Source organism: Terrapene carolina, unplaced genomic scaffold (assembly GCF_002925995.2).
Source record: "Terrapene carolina triunguis isolate 2854851 unplaced genomic scaffold, T_m_triunguis-2.0 Scaffold740, whole genome shotgun sequence".
NCBI lineage: Eukaryota > Metazoa > Chordata > Testudines > Emydidae > Terrapene > Terrapene triunguis.
In genome coordinates, this window is record NW_020665091.1 from 871,412 (window position 1) to 880,413 (window position 9,002).

The following is a 9,002-nucleotide window of genomic DNA, read 5'->3' on the forward strand; positions in this document are numbered from 1 at the left end:
GGACTATGGAAGTTAGACTCCCTAAACAACAAATTTCTAATTATCAAATGGCCCTTCTGAGTGCTAAAAATCCTCCCCTTACGCAGCCGGAGAGTGAGGGAGACCAGCTGCCGGGGGTTAACTCTAAGGTTTGGGCTGAGGAGGGAGGCTTTGCACGGGCTCGAAACGCTTTACCAGTGCATATTTCCCTTAAGGAAGGAAGCCGCCCAGTCAGAATTCGACAATACCCCCTTAAGTTAACTACTCGGATCGGGTTGAAGCCTCTGATTCAAAAGTTTTTGCGATACGGCTGGTTAAGGGAGGGCACTTCCCCGTATAATACTCCGATAATGGGAGTGCCTAAACCAAATGGGCAGTATCGATTGGTCCAAGACCTAAGACAAGTTAACAAGTCAATAGAGGCCCCCTATCCAGTGGTCCCAAATCCTCATACTATCCTGGGCCAAGTCCCCAAGGACCACAGCTGGTTTTCTGTAATAGATTTAAAGGATGCCTTCTTTTCCATACCCCTTGATCAGGAGTCTCAGAAACTGTTTGCCTTTGAATGGGAGGACCCAGATACCCATTACAAGGCCCAGTACCTCTGGACTGTTGTCCCCCAGGGACTTACTTGTGCCCCCGAGATTTTCGGCAGCCAGCTAAAAAGAGATCTTGCCCCGTTCCTGGCTAGACACCCCTCGTGTAACATAGTCCAGTATTGTGATGATCTGCTTTTAAGTACTGAGACAGAGACAGCTTGCAGAGAACAGACTATAGAACTCCTTAATTTTCTTGGAGCTCAGGGGTACAAGGTTTCCAGGGAAAAAGCTCAATTGGTTCAGCAGCAGGTCACTTTTCTCGGGTATCATCTTTGTCAGGGACGTCGTAGCTTGGGTAAAGATAGGATCCAAGTTATACTCGAGAGCCCTCGACCCCAGAGCCCCAGAGAGTTGAGGGCTTTCCTAGGACTAACCGGTTTTTGCCGGCTTTGGATCCCTGACTATGGAGGGAAGGCCAGACCACTATACGAGTCCCTCACTAAAGAGGGTCTGCTACACTGGTCATGGACCAAGGAAAAAGAAAAAGCATTTCAAGAGCTTAAAGAAGCCTTGGTTCAGCCTCCCGCTTTAGCTCTCCCGGATTCCCGGAAGCCGTTCACTCTATACGTTCACGAGAGGGGAGGGGTGGCATCTGGAGTCCTGTGCCAAAGGTCGGGACCGACCTGGCTACCTATAGGTTATTACTCAAAGGTATTAGACCCAGTTGCTAAAGGCTGGCCGGCTTGTTTACGAGCCGTGGCTGCAACCGCTCTCCTCGTACAGGAGGCGGAGAAACTAACCCTGGGTGGGGACACTGAGGTTGTGGTGCCCCATGGGATACCCCAGGTACTGGGAACAGGAGCCGGGGAAAAGCATCTAAATCCCAGTCGGCATAGTAGATATGAGGTGGGACTTTTGTTGGCCCCTAACCTGACTTTCAAGACTGTCAGTTCCCTTAATCCGGCTACTTTATTGCCTGATCCCCAAGTTCCCTGTGGGACTAGCCCCACCCACGATTGTATTGAAGTTTTGCAGCAAGAGACTAAACCCCGCCCTGATCTCTCAGATTTGCCCTGGCCCAATCCCGATACTGAAGGATACGTTGATGGATCTAGTTATGTAGAAGATGGAAAGCGATTTACAGGAGCAGCCGTGGTAGTTAAGAGTGGAGAGGTGTACAAGTTTAAGCTTAGCCCCAATTTCTCTGCCCAGGCGGCGGAGTTGGTGGCTCTTATTGAGGCTCTCCGGTTGGGAACTGGGAAGACTATGAATGTATACACTGACAGTCGTTATGCATATATGGTGGTGCATGCCCACGGACCCCTGTGGAAAGAAAGGGGCTTCATTACGGCTTCAGGCCAGAAAATAGCCCATGGGATTCTTATTAAGACATTGCGTGAGGCCCTAATGCTCCCCCTCCGGGTCGCCGTGATACATGTGCATGCCCATGGGAGGGCCCCTGAAACTGAGCAGCGTAGATACAATCGATTGGCTGATCAGGCTGCGAAAAAAGCCGCACAAGAAGGAGCCACGTGGCTTCTCTGGGTCCAAGATACAGAAGTCAAAACCCCTGCTCCCCACTACACAACAGAGGAAGTGTCCTACGCGCAGGCTGCAGGGGCCCAACAGATTCCCTCTGGGTGGTGGAAATTGCCAGGGGGGGAGATCTTTGTACCTAGATCAGTACTCCAGGAGATTCTCCAATCCTTACATAAGGAGGGACATTTGGGATCAGGAGCTATGGTTGACTTGGCTACCCGGTCCCTTAGGGGATTGGGTATGCATATGGAAGCCCAAAGGATTGTAAATAACTGTTCCATTTGCCAGCGAACAAACCAAAAGGGGTGCGGCCCCCCCGCCCCAATGGGAGGCCGGCCCTGGGCTGCCTATCCTTTTCAAAGGTGGCAGGTGGACTTTGCTGAAGTCCCCCCCTGTAGGGGCTATAAGTATTTGCTTGTTTTTATTGACCAACTTACTGGATGGGTAGAGTTGTTACCCTACACGACATTGCCAGGCACGGGCAGTCACCAAAGCCCTGTTGCATGAAATATTTCCCCGTTTCCATCTCCCTGAAGTGATTGAATCGGACTGGGGAAGCCATTTCATCTCTCAGGTGGTTCAGCAGGTGTCGCGAGCCCTCGGTATCCAATGGAAATTGCATACACCTTGGAGACCGCAGAGCTCGGGCCAAGTGGAGAGAATGAATAGAACTCTTAAAGATACTCTCACTAAACTGTGTATGGAATCCGGTTTAAAATGGCCTGATGCTCTGCCACTCGCCCTTACTCGTATTCGGAGGGCCCCGCGTAAGGGTCTGAAACTGTCACCCTTTGAGCTGGTCTTCGGGTTCCCTCCCCGAGTACTTATCCCTGGGTACCGAGAGGATGTAAACTGGGAAGTAGGAAATGACTCTTTGTGGAAACAGGTTTCTGCGCTACAATCTGTTTTGTTACAGCTACATCGATACGCAGCGCCTTTCCAGACCCTTCCCTTGGATCAACCCGTGCATCCTTTCCAGATCGGTGATCAAGTCCTTATCAAAAAGTGGAAGCGTGATCCCCTCACGCCCCAGTGGGACGGTCCGCACACTGTATCGCTCATCAGCCAGGCCGCCGTTAAGGTCCTCGGGAGCGACAAGTGGACACACCATACACGAGTGAAGCGGTTTCTGAATCCAAACCCGGAGAGCAACAGAACTGAAGAGCGGACAGCCCTCTGTCCGCTCCGGCTCCGGAAGCCCGGAGTGGCACAGGTGAAGACTCCACCTGGGAGTACCAAGGACTAGAGGGACTAAAGGGACTGTTTAGGAGAAAGGGACAATGAAACTATCCTTTGTATTTCTGTTATGTATGTTCAGTTATTCATATAGTTGGGAAAATAGGTTTTTGCAACTAGGAGAAATAATAGCAGGTTCCTTTAACCTTACCAATTGTTGGGTATGTGGCGGTCCAGGAGAGTTAAATGAATGGCCCTGGGTAGCCCAGCCAGTACAGCCCAAATGGTGGCTAAGCAGCCTAAGCATAGTGCATAAGGGAACGGGAAGATGGACTGAGGATAGTGGCCCTTGGCGGCTCTATTCTACTGGAGTGGGTGTCTTTTGCCTTAATCGAACAAGACACGAGGGAAAATATGTAGGGGAAAGTACGTGTAACTGGACCTTATCTCTAGGATTTGATTGTTGGGATCCCCACTGTCGCCCGTATGACTGTTTTAAGTATCAAGGATGATGGAATCTTACCCATATAAAGCTGACTAATAATAGCTGGGTAAGATGCTCCTACTGGAATCATAGGGGCGATGGTTGTAAGGCAGTCAGACTGGATGGGTACTTTGATGCCCTCTTTTTAAGTTGCCAGCGAGATAACACCACTAGTAAAGACCACGTGGTACGATGGCATCAGTGGGCATGGCAGCACCCTAATGGAACCCGAGTGACCCATTTTAAACAATTCTGGTCTAGTACCGATAGCCCAAAGTTTGGTTGTAATTGTGTTTGGAAGACAGGGGCTGGGGCATGGAAATGTGACTACTGTAATCCGGACGTAGATCATTTCCTCGGGGGGCCCATAGAATCAGGTAACGCTCTGTATTACGAGGAGCCGGGCCCCGCAGACGACCCCGAGACCTGGGATGGTCCCTTTGCTAAAGGAATCTGGGCCTTGAAAGGCCATTATTGGATCTGTGGATCCTATGCTTATCGCAGATTACCTCCAAACTGGTCGGGAATATGCTATGTAGGATATATTAGGCCTCTATTCTTTTTACTACCTCAAAACCAAGGAAATAAATTGGGAGTTAAGGTTTATGATGATTTGATTAGAGAAAAACGATTTGTGGACTCCACTCTGACTGCCGGGAGTTCCCAAACTTGGGGAGCTCAGGAATGGCCCCCTGAAAGAATCATCAAACATTATGGACCGGCCACCTGGAACCCTAGTGAACTAGTAACAGGGGCCAGGGAACCAATTTATAATCTAAATCGAATCATTAGGCTGCAAGCTATCCTGGAAATATTAACCAACCAAACAGCCGCAGCACTGGACCTTTTAGCCGATCAATCGACTCAAATGAGACATGCAATTCTCCAACACCACATAGCTCTTGACTACTTGCTAGGAGAGGAAGGAGGACTCTGTGCAAAATTAAATGAGTCTAACTGCTGTTTACAAATAGACGACAATGGCCAGGCAGTAAAGCAGTTAACAAAGGAAATGAGAAAGATAGCCCATGTCCCAGTACAGACCTGGGGTGGGTGGGACACAGATTGGTTTACCTCCTGGCTGCCACAATTGGGATGGCTTCGAAAAGGTTTTCTCCTTTTTATATTCTTTATTATCACCCTATTAACGTTTGCTTGTTTTACCCCTTGCTTGGTCACGGTAGTCCGGAAAATGGCTAGTCAGGTTACATATCAACAAATGATGATATTATACCAGCCGGAAGGAGCTGAGGAACAAGGGCCATAAGCTCTTAAAATGTTTTTAAGGGGGGAGATTTGACGGAAAATGCCTAAAGATACAGGCCTCTAAAGGCCTAAAGATGCAGGCCTCTTTCTGATGGAAAAGGCCTAAAAGATTTAGCCTTGCATAAAGTATTTAGCCTTGTATTTAATCATGTCAGCTATTTGCTAATTGGCTCATTTGGCTTACAAGTATATGCAGCTGCTTTCCCATATATCCCCAAGGTATTTAGTGCAAAGGGTCAAGGGATGTACCTTGTTCTCCCTTCAAAATGATAAATGTATCCGCAACAGATGTCTCTTGTATCCCCTTCCCCAAAATAAGATATGTATTCTGTGTAACCTGTTATCAATAGGTCAGTATAATGACGTAAAATGATGAAAGCTAAGTTGTTTACTATTGGCTATAAAAAGGGCCTATGTCGCCCATGTAAGGTGTGTCTCCCTTCTGGCATGAGCCGATGGGAGCTCACCCGCTTAGCTAACCGATCAATAAAGGACCTGGTACCCGTCTTCTTGTCTCTCCGTGCCTCCTTGGTGTAATTAGGTAAGCTCCGGGGGGAAACGGGCCCTATTTGGCCAACATCAGTGCAGGAAGCAAATTAAGAGACTGAAGAATGAGCATAGGAAGACCAGGGATAAGAATTGCACCTGGGGCAATTTGCCAGTGTAGTCAGTTTTTGGCTGTGTGTATGTGTATGCCCAAGAAGACCACAGACTCTGTTCAGTAGTGAAGGCGCTCAGCCAGGCTTATTATCAACGAAGCACAGTCCTAGTATCCCATAGACTGTACAGGACTATGCTTGTTGCAATGGACTCAGCTCAGTGAATGGCAGGACTTTCCATTCACCCATCAGCCAGACAAAGACACTCCCTCTTAGGAATGTTTGTGCTTTTGCAATACCAGCCCTGTTCTTGCCAGGTTTATTGTGAACTTGCAAGTAGGCATGTTTTGTAACAGGGCAGGGCTTGACTTTAGTTTGGGCCTTAGGCCTTACACCAGGCCCCTTATGCCAGGCCTCATGGCTCAAGCTCTCTTTTTCTACTACAGCCAGCAACATGCCCATTTTATGATGACTTTGACCAGGTCCTGGCTGCTGTGCCCAGCACAGAGCCAACCATGCTTCATGATGATCTGGTGAGCTGTGAATCCAGCATGGGGACTGATTGCAGTCAGCAGCAGGCTCCCAGCCAAGATCATGAAGTGACGCTTTTAATGAAACCAGTCCCAGAGTAGGCTATGGATCAGGCTCTACAGGAAAATCTCGGTCCCTGCTCAGAGGAGCTATCTCAGCCCCCCAATGATGAGGAGCAGCCCACTGACAAGCCTGCAGAGAACCTGGTGGAGACAGAAGCCACCCCACAGCCGGGTAAGTGTATGATTCAAATTAAAAGTTTATTATTACAATAATGGGAGGGATTTCAATTTTAAGAAGCAATACAAAAATGATAAGCCCCAGCTACCAGCATTTGGTCATTAATGCCAGATTGTATCACAGCACCTAGGTATTCCCCTTCCCCTCCCAACATATGTAGTTCAAAATGGCAACTTGGAATTTCAAACTTTCACACACAGTTTTAAAGGTTATTTTAACTGTTCAGTCACAGAGATTTGCTACAATCATTCTTGTTTTCCTTTTAGGAATTAGAAATTTGCCACTCTGCAATCACTCCTCCTGGGTCTATGCAGCTGACTGTAAACAGTGAACTGAGTGTGGGTGTTTGGAAAACAGTATTCTATATTTCCAAATCTAGTCCATTTCAGTTAGTGGTAAACCATGCAATAGTAAAGTTGTAGATTCAGAGCCGGCCTTAGGGCAGGGCAATGTGGGTACCCGCCCAGGGCGCCGTAGCCAGGGGGTATCGTGGTGCAGAGGCCAGGGGCTCGGGCTTCCTCTTACTGCCTGCAGGGTGCAGTCTGGCGTGGCAGGAGCATCTGCTTCCCTGCTCCTGCTCCTGCGAGCAAGGATCTTCCCCCATTCCTCCCCGCAGACTGTCCTAGCCCTGCTGTTCCTCTTTCCATGGGCGGCACTATGGGTGTCGCCATCCCTCACAACGACAGCATTGCTGCCTACCTCAAATATTTACCAGATAATGGACAACCCTCAGGTATCCACCTGTGATGATTTGTACCCCTGTATTCACACCTTTCACATGATTGTAATAATCCCTATAATATCTGGTTTCACTTCCTGCACCACTTGTTCTACTTCCTCCATTTTGTTATCTGGGCTCCTTGCGTTGGTGTACAGACATCTTAGTTGGCTTTGCTTGGATTCCTCACCCGATTAGGTACAGTCATTCTACTGCTAGTATCACCTATCTGACTGTTAGGGAATGTCTACACTTGCAAATGTAGAGTGCTTTGAGTTAAACCAGCCTTCATAGAGCGCAGTAGGGAAAGCACTGCAGTCTGTCCACACTGACAGCTGCAAGCGCACTGGCGTGTCCACATTTGCAGCAATTACAGCGGCATTGGGAGCGGTGCATTGTGGGCAGCTATCCTACAGAGCACCTCTTCCCATTCTGGTTCTGTGGCTTGTGGGAAGGAGGTGGGGGGTGCGGGGCATTCTGGGTCCTGTCCCAATGCCCTGTGATGCATCGGTTCGCATCCCAGCCATCCTTCTGCTTCCGTCCACAATTGGCGCCATCTTTCAACATTTTTTGTACTGTGTGCTCTGTCTTCCCTTTCAGTCTGCGGGAATGGAGCCCGAACTGCTGAGGAATATGCTGACGAGTCTCGCCAGCACATCACGTTTGGCAGTCGAGTTACTCCTTAAGATCCAAAGTGACAGTGAGGAGTCCGACGATGATATCGACTCGAGTAAATCATACAACACGAGATTGCTTGTGGCATTCACGGACATGCTCACTACCATGGAGCGGGCTTGGGAAACAAGCACTGAGTGGTGGGATCACATTGTCATGCAAGTCTGGGATGACGAGCAGTGGCTGCAGAACTTTCAGATGAGAAAAGCCACTTTCACGGGACTGTGTGAGGAGCTCGCCCCCACCCTGAAGCGCAAGGACACAAGATTGAGAGCTGCTCTGACGGTGGAGAAGTGGGTGGCTATTGCAATCTGGAAGCTGGCAACTCCAGACAGCTACCTATCAGTTGCTAACCAGTTTGGAGTGGGGAAGTCGACCGTTGGAATCGTGTTGATGCAAGTTTGCAGAGCTATTAATCACATCCTGGTCAGAAGAACCGTGACTCTGGGTAACGTGCATGACATTGTGGCTGGCTTTGCACAAATGAGTTTCCCTAACTGCGGAGTGGCAATAGGTGTGACGCATATTCCAATTCTGGCACCAGCTCACCTGGCCTCTGAGTACGTTAATCGGAAGGGCTATTTCTCTATGGTTCTCCAGGCGTTTGTGGATCACCGCGGGCATTTCATTAACATTAACGCAGGCTGGCCCGGAAAGGTGCATGACGCACGCATCTTTTGGAACACTGGCCTGTTCAGGAAGCTGCAAGATGGGACTTTTTTCCCAGACCAGAAGATCACTGTAGGGGAAGTCAAAATGCCCATTGTGATCCTTGGAGACCCCACTTACCCTTTAATGCAGTGGCTCATGAAACCCTACACAGGGAGCCTTGACAGCAGCAAGGAGCGGTTCTACAACAGGCTGAGCTGGTGCAGAATGACTGTGGAGTGTGCTTTTGGCCATTTAAAGGGACACTGGCACTCTCTATATGGGAAGCTGGACCTGGCCGATAACACCATCCCCGCGGTTATATCTGCATGCTGTACCCTCCATAACATTTGTGAAGGGAAGGGTGAAAGCTTCACTCAGGCATGGAACTTGGAGGTTCAACACCTGGAGGCTGAATTTGAACAGCCAGAGAGCAGGGCTATTAAAGGGGCCCAGCGCAGGACTGCAAGGATTAGGTATGCCTTGAGGAAGCAATTTGAGGCTGAAGCTACCAGTAATGTCTGTGCCCTGCACGGGAGTGAAGTGCAGTGGTTCCAATGTTAGTAGGAATCTGTGTTTGCTACGTATGATACACTGACTTGCAGTGC